Source organism: Sinocyclocheilus rhinocerous, unplaced genomic scaffold (assembly GCF_001515625.1).
Source record: "Sinocyclocheilus rhinocerous isolate Xijiao unplaced genomic scaffold, SAMN03320098_v1.1 scaffold2724, whole genome shotgun sequence".
Classification (NCBI taxonomy): Eukaryota; Metazoa; Chordata; class Actinopteri; order Cypriniformes; family Cyprinidae; genus Sinocyclocheilus; species Sinocyclocheilus rhinocerous.
In genome coordinates this window covers 338,879-355,070 of record NW_015635046.1, presented here as the reverse complement: position 1 = coordinate 355,070, position 16,192 = coordinate 338,879, and the positions used below count along the sequence as shown (strand labels likewise).

Below are 16,192 nucleotides of genomic sequence, written 5' to 3'. Positions count from 1 at the left end.
CACACACACACACACACACTCACTCACTCACTCACTCACTCACTCACACTATTAGTGAATGAGACCCAGCAAGGACTGTTTTGAATATGGATTCATTCACCTGTCAGCACATTTGGGTCACTGAGGGACTGTATACTGTAAGAAGGCAGTAAACTCTCAAGACCTTGGTTTAAGTTTAGTATTGTATTTCGCCGATGATTCTGTTAATGCAGCATACTATTATAATACTACAAGCATAACTAATATAGGCTAATCAATTTTATTATATCAATTCTATTTTTAAAATCAATATTGGAAAAAACAGTTGCTTGGATAAATTTAATTTAATAGGGACGTCTGTTAACATAATGAATTCATCAGTCGTATTTTCACCAATTTTTAGTTATCAATCAGTAGCAGTGTCTGTTACTGATGGGAGGTCGTGGCTTGTTTGCTGTCACCAGCAGATGGCGCTCTGTCAATGCCACATGGGAGCTGTGGTTCTGCTCTCGTATGCAAATCTGTCTCTCAGCTCCCTCTGTGTCTTTGCGAAGAAGGGTTTGTGTTTTGTCTACTTGTACAGAGCTTAAATAGACTCGTATTTTTTTTTTAAATAGACTCGTTTGTTTTTGTATCAATCTGTCATTAAAGTAGACATCGTTATCCAATTTTTACTCAGCAGAGTCAGCTGTTTCTTTCTTTCTTTCTTTTTCTTTCTTTCTTTCTTTCTTTTTTATTTATTTATTTTTAACAGAGAATCTGGTTGTTTTGGAGATTAAAAGAACATCTATAAATAAACTGTTACACGTTTTTTCCTTTCCTTTTTTAGCACATATAAATAAAATGTGTGGTTACTTGAAGTCTCCTGCTGTCTGTTGCAATCTGTCAAAAAAAAAAACAACAACTAGTCATATATAGCAGGTTGCAAATGTTAAACAGTGCAGTATAGGCTGTTTATATGGGAGATTGAGGCTAGTGGTCACAGAGGGGAAGCTTTCACAGTTACATAAATGCTTATTTTCTCTTACACTGGCCTGGTTTTCATGTGTCAGGTTGAGGAAACATTTGTGATGTATGTTTTATGTGTTATATAAAAAATGTAATAATTTGGTGTATGTATATACACACACACACACACACATGCACAGTGGCTTAGTATATACAAATACCATAATATTATTAATAATGCATTGGTAATTTAATTAATAAAATAATTTTATCTGTATTTAAACATATATGCTGCTGGAGAAAAATAAATAAATAATGGATTTAAAGTTGGCATGAAATCAAAACTTACCCTATGTATTTGCTTAATGCATCCTACTGGTCTTCTTGTGAATGAATAATATATGTGTGTATGTGAATGATTTACATTTACAGGAGGCAGCTATATGCTTACAGAGCTTTTATACATGCAGCAAAATTTGAATCAAACCTCCTTTAAGATCAAGAATCCATCAGAATACTTGAATGCTTTAGATTTCAAGTTGTAGGAACCATTGAAGGGTTCTCATTCAGGTATCTGATCCGTGAAGCAGTGCATTATTTGTCTGATGGATGAGTAACCCGACCATGCTGCTGTCAGCTGTGACATTTGTTTGTCTGGACTATTAGAGACGTGTGTGTGATTGATAACTGAGTGTGCACGCTCTCGAGCAGACCTATGAGTGTTTGATAGCTCTATAGAGTGTGTTTGTGTGCACATACTTAATCGTGTGTGTTTTCTCAAACACTTCAGAATCCTGTTCACCCTGCAGCCTTGTGACTGCTATCCAGATGGACTCATTACAACCATTCCTCCACAGCTACAAGGTGCTTGCTCTACTTTTGTGTAAAAAAGACAATTGTGGCCCTGGACCACAAAACCAGTCATAAGGGTCAGTTTTTTAAAACTAAGATTTACATCATCTGAAAGCTGAATAAATAAGCCTTCCATTGATGTATGGTTTGTTACGATAGGACAATATTTGGCCCGAGATACAACTATTTGTAAATCTGGAATCTGAGGGTGCAAAAAAATCTAAATATTAAAGTTGTCCAAATTAAGTCCTTAGCACTGCATATCACTAATCAAAAAATACGTTTTGATATATTTACGGTAAGAAATTTACAAAATATCTTCATGGAACATGATCTTTACTTAATATCCTAATGATTTTTGGCATAAAAGAAAAATCAATCATTTTGACCCATACAATGTTTTTTTGGCTATTGCTAAAAATATACCCAAGCGCATTAAGACTGGTTTTGTGATCCAGGGTCACAATTTTGAGCATAAACAGAAATGGTAAATTTGTGCTCTTTTTGTGTCAGGCCAGGCTTGTGCAGATCAGAGGAATGGCCTGATGGAGAATTGCCATATGACCAATCGATCCTGAGATGACACTGGCAGGATGGTGTGTGTGTCGTTGTCAGGTAAGACACTTTCAATTGTGTGGAGTTGAGTTTAAATTTAGTTCTGAAAGTAACTGGTGGACTTGAGCAGAAAAAGTGTTGGAACGGGTTCAGTAGGTCTTTAGAGATGAGAAATTTGGACAATACTCAGCTTCTCATAACAATTCAAAATATAATTTGTATAGCCAAAAGAAGGACTGTTGAAAAATGTTTGGCCTCTATCCTGGTTGGTGGGTGTTACAAATAGAGGAAATAAACTGATGATATCAGAACTTGATAACAGAATAATTATTCATCCATGATGCCCTTTTGTTGTGTTTATAGGGTGTGTGTGTGACTTCTGCAGGTCATTTTTATATCAGATAATGCGTTGAAATGATATATGACTTCAGATTTTCTTACAGATTTACAGGTTTTTGCTAAACATTTATTATGCTAAGGCAAGCATCACTGTTTCGGCTTAGGGGTTTGTTTTAGGATGTGTTGCTACTTTTCGAAGTGATCTGTGATTTTTGCAAAAATGTGATAGACTTGTATTGAATGAGGTATCTGAAGTCCCTGGGCAGTAAGCAGCTAGAAACTAGAGATGTTCTAGCAACCACATGGCAACAAACAAACAACCACAGAGAACACTTCTCACTTGTTTTTTTTTTTCTTCAGAAAATATAAAATAATCTAGTGACAGTGTCTAAAAAAAAAAACATCTAGAGTGTGCACGTTCACATAGCTTAGGGCAGTGGTCACCAACCTTTTTAAGCCCATGATCCCCGACCTCGGCTTTTATGAAAGACCAGATCTACCTATAGAAGAATTGATAGAAAAAGACAGCCCAGATTGTACTTCCAATTTGAGGCCTTTTATTTAGTATTTTAATTAGTGATGCACCGATCATTATTTTTCATGGCTGATTCAGATACATACAGTACCTGCATGATACAAAAACAGCAGACGGGCTGAATGAAATGCAAATTTCACTCTCTGACAGCAGGTGGCGCTTATGGAACAGCAGCGATATGGCATTTTCTTGGTTGTGCTAATAAATACTACTTTATTCAGAGGTAAGTGGAAAAGGAAATCCCATTGCTATCAAAACTTTTCTGAAGACAGTCAGTTCCCTTCAGTGATACATTCATATAACCCTTCACCCCCCAGAATTTAAGATTTTTTCCTATATTTCGCCCAAAGTGAACAGTGAGCTGCTCTGCCTGCTACAGTATATTTTCCTCTTTACGTCCGTCTTCAGCATCTCAACTGTTCTGTTTACAGACTCGTGATGTATTTTTCATTATAACTTTCCCAGTAGCTCCCGAAGAAACAGAAAAATAAGTACAAAAATACAGTACAAAGAGTGAAGAAATGTAATAAATTTTTTGTACTTATTTTTCTGTTGTTGTCGGGAGCTACTGGGACAGTGATAAAGATCTACGTGATCGACGGGTTGGCGACCACTGGCTTAGGGGGTTTTCAACAGGGTGTCTGCAGTAGTACAGCAGGGGTCTACCAATTATTTTTTTGAATTTTTAATTTGAACATGAAAATATGGGATGAACAAAAATACAGTATTGGTTTAACTTCAATCAAAGCTGCAGTTAAGAAGCTACATTTTGCTAAATGTTTTATTGTCCCTCCAAAGTTCAAAAGTACGTTGCATATTACATTTTACTGAAAATATACAAATTTGTACATCAATATTGAAAAGTTATTAAAATAATCATTGTAAGAATCATCATATGTATATTCATCAATGTGATACGATACACTGTGGTATAGGCCGGGCTAAAATAAACACACGGTTTGTAACAGGGTCCTTGGAATCTCTGTCCTTCAAAGGTTCTTGGCCTTGAAGACCTCTTTTCTAGCTGATGCATCAATTTTGAAGCCCAAAATGCCCTTTGTAGTCACTTAAGAATAAATAGAGGTTACCTTGTTTGACCTTTCATCTCAGTTTTGACCTATTCCTGATTCTTGTGTTTATACGCATTAACGATCCTCCACTTCTGGATGATTCGTCTTGCTTTCACCAAACAAAATCTGTCTCTCTCCCTCTCGTCTCCCATATCCCATTCCTCTCCCGCTTTCCTGGCTGCATTCCTACAGTGCATCTCATCTGTCTGTTCTTCCAAAAATCAATGTATGTCAGAGGTGCAGCTTCTGTTCAGAGTAGGGAAAAAAAACAAGGGGGAAGGGAAAAATGTCAGACAATAAAAACAAAAGGAAGCAAAACATTATATTAGCTTTAGTGTCTGTGAGTCTCTGTTTCCCTCTCTTCTCTGGCTTTCTTGTAACCTGAGGGAATGTACTGCCAAGAACTGAACGATGAGGACAATTCAGTTTGCTCTCTCTTTTTCTGCCTCTTTATTTCTCTCTCTGTCAGTTTTTTTCACCCTCTCCATTCGTTTCATTGTCTTTCCAGTACCCTCTCAGTCCGATTTATGATTATTCTGTCCTTTTAGAGGAATAATTGCCCCAAAATTGAAAATTCTGTTATCCTTCACTCACCCTCATGCCCTTCCAAACCTGTAGGACTGCTTCTGTGCAACACAAAAGAAGAAAGTTTTCATAATGTACTGATCGCTCCATGCAGTTACAAAAGGGTCCAGAGCTTTCAAGGTTATAAACGGATGCAAAATCTGTTTCTCCAAAAAGCTTTCGAATGGCTTCAGATGACTTGGAATATAGTGCAATAGTTATATGGACCTCCTTTATGAAATACTTAATGGTGTTTTTTCTGCCTTTTTGAACCCTGGAAGCTCTGCTCACCATTCATTGTAATTGAGTGTGTTGTGTGTCTGCATCTGCACACTGTGTGTGTAATGAGAGGGATATCCTCTTGGAGACTCCTGTCTGGCAAGAGCTGGAAACAGATCATCACCTTGTGGACCTGATATCAACAGAGAGAGAGAGAGTGAAAAACAAGGAAAGAGTGATGGGAAGGTAGAGAATGGGATTAGGGAAGCTGCTGTGAGCATTGTTTAAATGCTCACAGCACCCCTTGGCAGTGGTGATTACAAAGCTTGACCATAAAAATACAGTGACAGTTTCAGACATTATAGGGCTTTACAGGTCATTTTAGTGAATGCTTAACAGGTTTATGCAGTGGCTTTTTATATTCTTCTCCTATTAACATTACTAACATTTTATACACTCCACTGCCTATAATCTACTAGATTTATTTTTCTATAGATGGTGATTTTAAGTCTGTTTAGGGGTTTGTGCTGTTTATAGCATCAGAACAGGAAGTCATAATTGCCACCACAAACCATAACCAATGCAACCCAATGTACAAGCTGGAAAATATAGCAATTTCATAAACGAGGAGAGCTGGACCAAGCTCACTGATAACCTGCTGCTACTTCCTCTTATATTTCCTAGCACAAATGCAGTATGATTAGGAAGCCACATGGTCAGCAAATATACATTACATACATCTTGATAACTAATTGTCTTAGCAATTGTTCAGTAAATGTTCAGAGTAGACCATTCTTTCATAACCATGACGGAGTTAATACATTTGCTATTTTAATTATGTAGTTTTTCTATAAACGAAAATAGTTTGTCTTGAATTAAATGAAAATTCATTCTATTTTTTAATGCATTTTATTTAAAAAAATTTTTTTGACCTCATCAATTTGAATTGTCAGAACTCAACCTTCCACTTCTCCAGTCATTTAGTTCACTTAAAGCCGTACCCCTGTATCACAGTCGACTACATGCTTGATTACAGTAAATCTCATTCATAATTTTGTCATTCAACATTTTTTTTTAAATGGCTGATAATTTTTTTTACCAGTTAATAAGCTAATTTTACAAAAAAAAACAACAACAGTCCTATGGGATGTTCTTTCAGACCTAGCAACAGTAACTAAGGGGAGTTGAGGCTAATGTTTTGTAGAACACCTTAAAGTGTGAGAGGAAATTTTTAAGCTGCTCTGCAAGTTGAACACAAAAGGTCAAGTAAGGATGTAGGCGTGATCAGACGTCGTTTTGAGCTGGGTGTTCCTGTCTTTCCTCCATGTGTCGTGGTCATTAGTTAAATCCTGGAGCTTTTTGTCCAGGTATACACAAGGAATGACAGTAGACTCTGAGAGAGACAGATAATAACCATCTGTCTGATGTACTTAGACAACATAGCAGGACTGAAGTGTGTGTGTGTGTGTGTGTGTGTGTGTGTTTATGCCACTGTCATATGCTGTAGGATTAGTCCATTAGGGTCTGTGTCTAGGTGACAACTGGCAATCATTTGGACTCACTTCATCAATCTCTATCATTCTGTCTCCATTTTTCAATCTCTCTTTCTCTCTCTGCCTGCAGCTCTCCTCGCAGCGCTCCACCAGTGAGTGAAGATTCCGCATTCAGCTATTATTATATTAATGGTTTACTGGCATGAATGCTCGAGTGACATTGTTGCCAATCCCACAAAACAATTATGTTTAGCAGAGTCTAAATAATGAATCACGGAAAGGCTAAAATGTTTTAACTACAAGATATTACAGTAAAGAGAAATGAAATGTTTATTCAACATAATAATAATAATCAGCATCATAATTATAAGCATAAACATACTATACTGTTATTATTATAAACATTATTATTAGTGATAATATTGATATTACCGTTAATAACAACAAAACTATTGTTATTATATTATTATTATTATTATTCATTAAATGTTGTCTAACAATTATTATTTAGACTCCATTAAAAGGTTAATGGTTAAGGTGTAGGACTTTTTTTTTCTCTCCTTTCGTGTTCTGAAAGAAGGGCATATGGCATTGGAACAACACCAGGGTGAGTAAAGAATGACTCAATTTTAATTTTTAGGTGAACTAACCCTTTAAGCTTAAATGTAAAAGGATGTTAAACAAGGTGCATGTTATTCCCAAACCCCCCACACCACTTTGGAATCTCAACAAGACCAGCATATACAAGTGTGGACAGGAAATCGGTATGGGAATGAGACACTATGACCGAGGGGAAGTGGGATCGAAAACAAATTGCAGGTAAGACTTCTGCGTCGCCCAACATGTGAAGAGCATGTGTGCTTACTACTGCATCATGGCTCTGACATTGTTATTAGCTTCTAAGCCATCCCCTCTTTCCTTTCTCTTCAACATTCTCCCATCTTGTCTTTCCTTTGTCCCATTATCAGTATATGCTAACTGTCTGAGTCGTTCACAGAGACTGATTCCAGTTAATAACCATATTGGTGACATTCTGTTTTATCCTTCTCTTCCGTTGTTGTTTAATACAGAGCCATCGACTGGGCCTTGACTGAATTTAATCTGTCTCCTGTGCTCAGGCCTAAATTTATCACAGCCATTCAGGTTGGCTATAACCTGTCCCACGTGTGCCTCCTGAGCCACTGTAATAAAAGCAGACAGGTCTTAATAACAGTCCTCTCTCTGCTATTCACACTCAGCAATACTTCATCTAAAGATACTATAAACAGAGAGTGGTTTCTACCACACAGCTTAAGGAAAAATGGTGACTTGTTTCAAATTCCATTTCCTGTTTCAGTTTAATTTGCTTTATTGGAGGGAAAATAATAGTGTATTTGAACTGGTAAAGCATACCGTATCTGTGTAAAAAGAAAATAATGTAAAACAAAGAACATAAAAGTAAATAATAGAAGCCTAAATATATATAGAGTAATTGGGGTAAAATGTAGCAGTAAATAATACAAATGAAGTTAAGGAGGGTGTTGTGTATGTAGATGTAAGGTGAATATAATGTATCGTTATGTATGCAAATATGTGCATATATGTAAGTATGTAGTATGTATATTTTCTGTATGCATAGCAGGTTTATTGTTGTTAACAAACTAAAACTGTACATTTCTCACTTTAATTTAAGTTTAACTTGAATTACTAAAATAACTAAAACTAAATGAACTAATACTAATAAATAACAATTAATAAAAAAACTATATACCTATTAAAAAACAAAAATTACACAAAAATGCACATCAGAGTTAATACAACTAACTAGAATTAAAATAAAAGACAATAATACTACTAATAATAATTAAAAATATATAATACATATAAATAAAGCATTATTCAAAATATTAACAAAAATTGTAATATTGGATCAATGATACTAAAATAACGTGATGCACTGAACACCAGACTTGCCTACTATATTTGTGAAAATGCACAGTATACTACACACACACGATACATTCACTCAACTTGACCTTAAATATCCAGTGTGATTTCTATTTTTCTATCTTTGTTTTATATTATTTAATTTTTCCCAGACCAACCACCATTTTTTCCATTGGAGTAATGCCATAGAGCACTTGCTTCAGACAACAAGGTACCTGTAGAATGTTGCTTGTCTCTTTTTTCCCCATTGACATGCTTGTTTGAATATGTTTGCTTGCTGTGGTAATTTGTAACATGTAAAAGTGTTTAACCAGTAAGACGTTAGCTGGACTGGATATCTGCAATCTCACAGAGAGCTGTGAGATGTTTGGTTCTCCGTTTCTAATTATGTTCTCTTCCTTGACGTGGTTTGATTTTTTTTTTGCCCCAAAAATATCTCCCTGATGATGTTTTAAAGCTGTTTGTCTTTTAGTTCATATAGGAGCTCTGATCTGTATTCATAGGGCACCATTTGTTCTCTCTCCAGTCGATGTCTAATATGAATGTAGGTGGTCTGCACACCTGAGACATAAAACCCTCATTAGCAAATCCACATTTGAGTTCCGACTTCATGTTCTCTGTATGTTCGGTCCGCAGAGACGACGCCTGCTAGTGAAGTCCCTCAGCACCTGTGGAGATGTGCTAGTTTGTGTGCGCCGTTACGATGATTCAATCCGTCCACGCACGGATAATTTAGACAGGGTGTCAGTTTAATTAGGACATCCGCTGTCTCCCCGCTGAACTCAACACCTAAGAGTTTAGCTTCATTTTGTGTCATGAGATTCAATTCAATAAACCTACTTGGTTTATTGTCTCTCTGTAGTGTGGGCTGTTGTGCCCTACTAATTGTCCACCAGACAGAGGACTCTCAGAGCCATTTAGGGTTGAAAGAGCTTATTTAAGACATTTCAGTTCCTATAATAGGATCAAAATGGAATTAAAGACAATAGGGTGCTATTTAGATAGAGACTAAGCTTGAGGACTATTGTGTTGATTAGAGTGTGAGAAGAGCTGTGGTTATCTCTTAGATTTTGTGTGCGTGTGTGTGTGTGTGTGTGTGTGTGTGTTATGTGGAGATCATTTCTAGCCATGTTTGAAGCTTGGGTGCTAATTAACCCGAAGTCATAATGGATGACTTCTGATCGATATGCACCGCTAACAGAGCTAATGTGTCTCTGATTGGCCAGAATAAATTTTAATGGATACGCCGGCCTATCCAGTGACTTTGGCATTATAATATCACACATGATTCCTACCAGAGCTTGTAGGAATGATCCAAAAAGTTTGCTTGTGCTGTGAAGGCATTATACATTTTGTAAGTTGCTGAAAACACTAGCGTTGGTCCCCAACATATGTTGTGTTTTGGATGCTGGTGTTCCTTATAACTTTTTAAATAGCTTATGTAGATTGTCCTGGGTCAACCAACTTCATTGGAAAGACCATGCTGGTTGAGCAACTGGCTGGTGAACAGCTGTGTTGGTCCACTGCTCCAACTAGAACACCATCAACCACTGTAGAGCTTCCTGAAGGTTTGTGCTGGTTTAAGCTGATCTTTTCAACTGGGCAGTCATGTAACCTGTCTTGGTAATTGGGTGCTAGTCATAGGGGCTGTCCCAATACCCATGCTTGCAGCCTTGGCCACTTGAGAGTGAGTGTATGTGACAGGAAGTAACTGCGCGAGGCTGTTCCAAGTTGGAAAAATGCCAAAACTCAGTGACCTTAATGCACAGTAATTCCACACTTTAGAGCAGTATTTGAGGCTAAGTGTATCCCATCATTCATCATGTTTGCTAACTTGTATGCGCCAAAATGGTGAAAAATTTCCAGTGTAGGTTAAATTAATTAGATGTTACATATAATGTAATTAGGTAGTAAATTGTCAAATATTGTGCATTTTATTGATGCAGAGATGAGTATGACTATATAGGGACTAAACAAATATAGAAATGTAATAATAGTTTAAATTTAATAATAAAAAAATAACTTATTTTTTTATTTAAAAATTTAAAATAAAAAATAGAAATTGAATTTAAGTACAAAGTGTTGAAAATTAAAATGTGCAAATAAAGCTGTAAATAAAGTGTAAAAATTTTCTTTTGTGTAATCAAAAGTTCTTAGTCTGATAGTAAATTTAAATTTAATAAATACATTTAATAATTAAATCAAAATAAATCTGTAGAAAGTATTGTCTAAAAAGTGAAGTTAGGTTGCTTAGTTTTACCACTTGACATCATAGTCAGAAATCAACCCAAGTCAATAATCCTCCAGTTTTTCAGAAGAAAATCGTATGTGCTTAATGACCTTTCAGGCAGTGTTTCAGCTGCTGTTCATCACGGGTCATGAAGCTCATGAATACAACAAGCGTGGGATCGCATATTCAATGTCTTATTCAGTGCTTGAGTTTATTAACCACAATAGTCATAATTGTGGCTTCAGGCAGCAGTGAGATGATGGACAGCACTGGGCAGATGGACCTGGGGAGTCTGGATGAGGGAAAGCACTGCTCACAGTATACTAATAATCATTATGTGTTTACGTCGCTGACTCACAACCGACGTGGCTACTTAGGATGTCAAAAAGAGAAAGAAAAATATAAAAATGAACAAACAGTCAAATAATGACATGGCCATTTAGATTTAGACTGGAAGCTCATTTGCAAGTAAAATAAGGGCAGAAACTAATTAATGTAGCTTTCAGAATGCATTTAGTACAAATGGTTTTGTTTTTTGAGAAATGCCAGGGGCTTGTCATTTCTTTTTGTACCGAAATGATTTCCAAGTGTGGATCGTTATCAGAGATTGCTTCTTCCAAAACAGGCTGAAACAAAAAACCAACTGTAAAAGTGTGTAAACGGAGGCAAGCTGTTTTCGGCAGCTCTGTAGTGCTCACCTTTGCTGAAGTTCTACAACATAGGAACTTAATGATTTCACCCTTGCCATGTGCTGTCTTGATTGTCTGTAGTAAATCTCTTTGACAGTTACAGGTAAAGGCCCTGTTCCAAATGCCATACTCAGCCCCTTCGGCCCTCGTCCCGGTCTACACTTGGCGTATAATGTTGCAAAAACTGTTAGGTACTAGTCCACACTAATGCAGTGAGCATCCATCTGAAGCATACAATGATAAATGGGACACGCTTGTATACTTCACATACAGTGAAGAGGTCTTTTTTCTTCTTCTTCTTCAAATAAGCCTGACAAGCCAACATTTAGAGTTTGTCTTGACAAACTTTTTGTCTTGACACTTTTAGTTCCCGTTTGCTACCTCAAGAGATTTGAAATTCAGGCATTCATGGTTTAATTCTGAATGGTGCACAGCTCTGTTTTGAGGATGTCTAGTCCGTATCAGTCAGCTTTGAAGTCATGCATACCTACTGTATGTAGTATGCTAGTGTGAAATGAGCAGAAAAAAGCAAAATTCACTCTTAGCAAATATACACACATACAAAAAGGACAAAAAAAATTGATGATTGATCCTGCACTTCACAGATTTTCTGTTCAATACCATGTCCCTCCCCCAATACCTTGCAACTGTCTTATGTAAATGTTTATGACTGTGATTCCAAAATATCATGTTTCTATTGGAAATATTGAAAAAATATAAACAGGAAAGCAATGTGTTTCTGCTTTGTATTTGGTTCCTTTATTTGTTTATTAAACTGTGGTCTTCAGTTAATTTTGGATTTATCTCATCAGATGGTGGAGAACTTTGGGATATAAACAGATTGGCTGGTGTGACCTGAATGGACCCTTCACCTTTTTCAGTGTTAGACAGTGACCATTCATGTGAGATGCAGTGATCTGGAGGGGACTATTGAGTGAGATGTCCAAAGTCCCCGTTACCTTGTGACATGTGAAGGTGTGATGTATATGATTGTGGGGTTTGTGTGGCTTTTTGTTTAAAGATCTGGCCTGAAACCAAAAGGCTGGATGTTCAAACAATGATCTACCACAAAGCCAATACCAGACTGCTCCAGGGCTTTTCCCCCTGCAATAAAAGCACTAGGAGTTATTTTTGATATAAACACCAGCTAAATGACTCAAACCTTTAGTCATCCTCAACCTGTTCAGATGGTCCCATTTTCTTTATTTCTTACTCCGTTTTGGTTAGGCAAGTTAGCTTCTCATCTGGTCTGCTTCAGTGTGGGTTATACTCTGTGCTGACCTGAAGTTGCCATCAAAGTCTCATTCATTGTGGGCTGCAGTATCTCTGCGGTGTACTGGTGTAATTATAAATGTGCTCAAAGCTTCAGTACCACATGTTCCTGCTTTCAGAAATATAAAATCACAGGCTTTATATGTCTCTATGGTGTCGTCCTGCATGACATTATAATAACTCTTTGCATTTTTGTCATCTGTTGCTAATTTAATTCATTTTTATAAATTGGTTCACCACTTTTAGCGCTGTCCATGAAAAAGGCTCATTTGTCCTTTATTCTCTGGCTACTTGATTCTTAACCACAAGGTTTCCTTACTCCCTGTGGTCTTAGTTCCGCTCCTTGGCAATAGGTGGCAGTAATGTCCTACATTTGAGCTCAGATGTGCGACGTTAGTATGGACTATACTACATGAGCACCGGAGACCCCGCTGTGAAATACATTCAGCGCATGTAGTGCCATCCGACCTCTCCCTCTCTACCTCTGCTGCTGTCTTCCTCTCTGAAAGGATTAATTGTGAATGCACAGACAGTTTCTTAAAGCTAATGATTAAAAAGAAACTCAGAGCTCTTCCAATTACGACCCTGCCAAGCATCCTTGAGATACTACAGCCCTAATTGGTCAGATCATTAAATCAGGAAGGAAAAAAGGAGAGAAAAGGAGGAGAAATGAGGGAGATGGTCTACGTAGTGAGTCTTCATGATACCGTGGTAAGAAAGAGAGAGAGAGTATCAAAAAGGGGAAAGGTATGCACTGTGAGATTGTTCCCATGGAGACAGCAGATTCTGGGATGCTTTGGGGAGGGAAAAAAAAGTTTCATTTTTGTTGATTGCAATGAAATTGCACTAGGGTAGCTGCAAATGTAGTGCGTTATAATCCAAATTGTAATTACTGTACACCTGCTGGAAATCATAAGGATAGTAATGTTGTCAAATAATCTTTCTATCAGACTTAAGGCAATTTACAGAAAAAATTGCTGATTAAAGTAAAAAAATTAAAATTAGATTATCCAGTTAGATTATTCAAAACAATGTGAAAGGATGATGGATTCACAGCTTATTTTACTTCTGTAATGACATATTTCCAAGTCAAATGAGAAAAAGTGTAGGGTGAGACCTGACTTTATCCATTGGGAATTGATATGCAAGTTTAAAGCAGTGCTAAATCCTGTAAATCCATAAATATGAAATAAGTAAAAATAAATAAATGTATGTATGTATGTATGTATATATATATATATATATATATATATATATACACGCAAATATACAAGGCAATCTAAAATAATAAAAGTTTTCATGTGTTTCATATGTGTGTGTGTGTATATATCATATATATATATAACAGTGTAGCTAAAAACTTAGATAAAATGCTTGTAAATGACAGGTTTTCAGCAAAGGTTTAGTTATATTCGTAATTTAGAGGCCTTCCTTATCAAATTTAATATTGTAGGCTTTATAGGGTTAAAGGGATAGTTCACCAAAAAATGACAATTGTTATAATTTACTTACCCTCATATTGTTCCAAACATGTATGACTTCTGTGGAACACAAAATAATATTTAAAAAAAAATAATGTTAGTAACCAAATATTTAACTTTTGTTGACCATTGGCAAAAAAAAATAAAATAATAATTATCTATCTATCTATCTATCTATCTCAAAATATATATTTTTGTGTTCCGCAGATGAAAGGAAGTTATATGGGTTTGGAAAACATGAGAATAAGTAAATTATGACATAATTTTTGGGTGAATTAACCCTATTTTGTTGTTGGTTAATGCTGTACAGCCTGACTGATATCAAAAGAAAGGAAAGCTGAATTTTATATCGACTAAGTTTAGACATTCACAAAAGTAATATTATACACAGTGCAAAAAACCATGCTGTAAAAAAAAGTGACATTCACTGTTGCATTAAGCAACAACGGAGTGTCACGCCTCGTAATAGCCACTCTGCAAATTGTTAGTGATGCTTTCATCTAACAGTCTGTTTGTCACACACACAGACAGAAGCTTTCAGTTGAGGCTCTCACTGTCTCTGAGAGCAAACGCTCTATCAAATTAATTCGCTCCGTTAGACAGACGCCTAGAGTGAAATGCTGTCGTTGCGGAGCTGCCTGTATTGTCCGGCTGTTCCTCAGAGGGTTGCTTTGTGTCTGCGTGTGTTTGTCCTGATCTGCTGTTTCAGCCTGACCTCATGAATCCATTAGCGCACTTGTTCAGTTCTCCCGTCCCATTCGTTTCTCTAAAGACTTGCCGCTCAACAAGAAAACAACCTCATGTGAGTAGGAGGGAGGGGAAACCCGTGTAAAGAAATCCGTCCAGATGGGATAAGACACACACACAAAGACACACTTCACATTAAATGCTGTGGATCTCTCTGTGTGCTCTGAGATATGAGGTGGCTCTCTGGCTTGTCATTCGAAGTGGAGCCGTTATCAGCAAGTGCGATATGAGTCGAGTGTTGCGATTGTGGTTTGTGTGTGGCTTGTAGTGTGTGTTGCGGGTTATTAATAGGTGATGTGCGTTACGTTTACGGACGATGGGGCTCTCAATTTCCCTGTGCCCATCAGCGCTATTGATGAAGCCATTTGGCTGTTTTAGTTTCCCTCCTACATTCTCGCTGTTTGTGGCATGTGTGTAAAGCTCATCCTGTTGCACTTCATGGCCTGAATTCAAAAGGGAAAAATTGTGTATTTGCTCTGGAGTGTACTACCCAATCAGTGCCTGATACTACATATCAATGCCACACAAAACCTCTTTCTTGAGAAGTGGTTCTCATTTGGGCCATTTTGTAAAAATGAATTAATAATGATAATAATAAACTGTTTTCTCTTTTGTTGAATATTTTTGAAATAATAATTGTATTTTATTTTATTTTCACAGTAAAAAGACATGTACTATGGCCTAAAGATGGGCATTACAAGTATAATTGCTGAGGTATGTACTGGAAAAAAAAAATTATAGATTTGATGTGATGTCATTTTTAGAATTATACTGACATTAGAATTGCTAAAGTATGTACTGATTAAAAAAAGACAAATACATAAATAAATCAATTTATTTTCACAGTAAAAAGATGTGTACCACAACTTGGTATAATTGCTAAAGTACTCTCTTTAATTGCTAAAGAGAGTATAATTGCTAAAGTATTATTTTATTTTACTGATATTTTTATTTTATTTTATTTGTTTTATTTTATTTTCACTGTAAAAAGACGTGTAACACAACCTGAGAGAATAATTGCTAAAGTATGTACTAATAAAACTTTTTTTTCATTTTATATTTGAAAGGATGAGGACAGGGTGAAGGGCATAATTAGAGACCGAGGTGGTGGTGAAGTTGCCTTGAATCTCGAGTCAGATGCTATAGTATTGATGAAAGATTGTTGTGTCCTTTCTGTGGTGTGTGTGTGTGTGTGTGTGTGTGTTGTCTCCACAGAGCTGATGTTGGTGCCAGGCTCTATTGATCAGTCCTAACAGTTATCCCAGCCCTTTAAACTCGGCCCAGGACTACTGC

General features: G+C 36.5%; 1 long non-coding RNA gene across 2 annotated transcripts in view; it reads left to right on the top strand.

Moving 5' to 3' along the window:
* The window catches only part of LOC107746448 (uncharacterized), a 12,841-nt gene extending 567 nt beyond the window's left edge, over positions 1–12,274 (top strand). The window contains exons 2-4 of one of the 2 annotated variants that reach the window (XR_001640688.1): positions 1,718–1,791; positions 2,293–2,394; positions 12,212–12,274. This is a non-coding gene — a long non-coding RNA (uncharacterized LOC107746448). Of the gene's footprint in view, positions 1–1,717; positions 1,792–2,292; positions 2,395–6,684; positions 6,710–12,211 lie in introns of those variants that run through there. The other variant, XR_001640689.1, reaches the window with a different exon arrangement.
* The last annotated feature ends 3,918 nt before the right edge of the window (positions 12,275–16,192 follow it).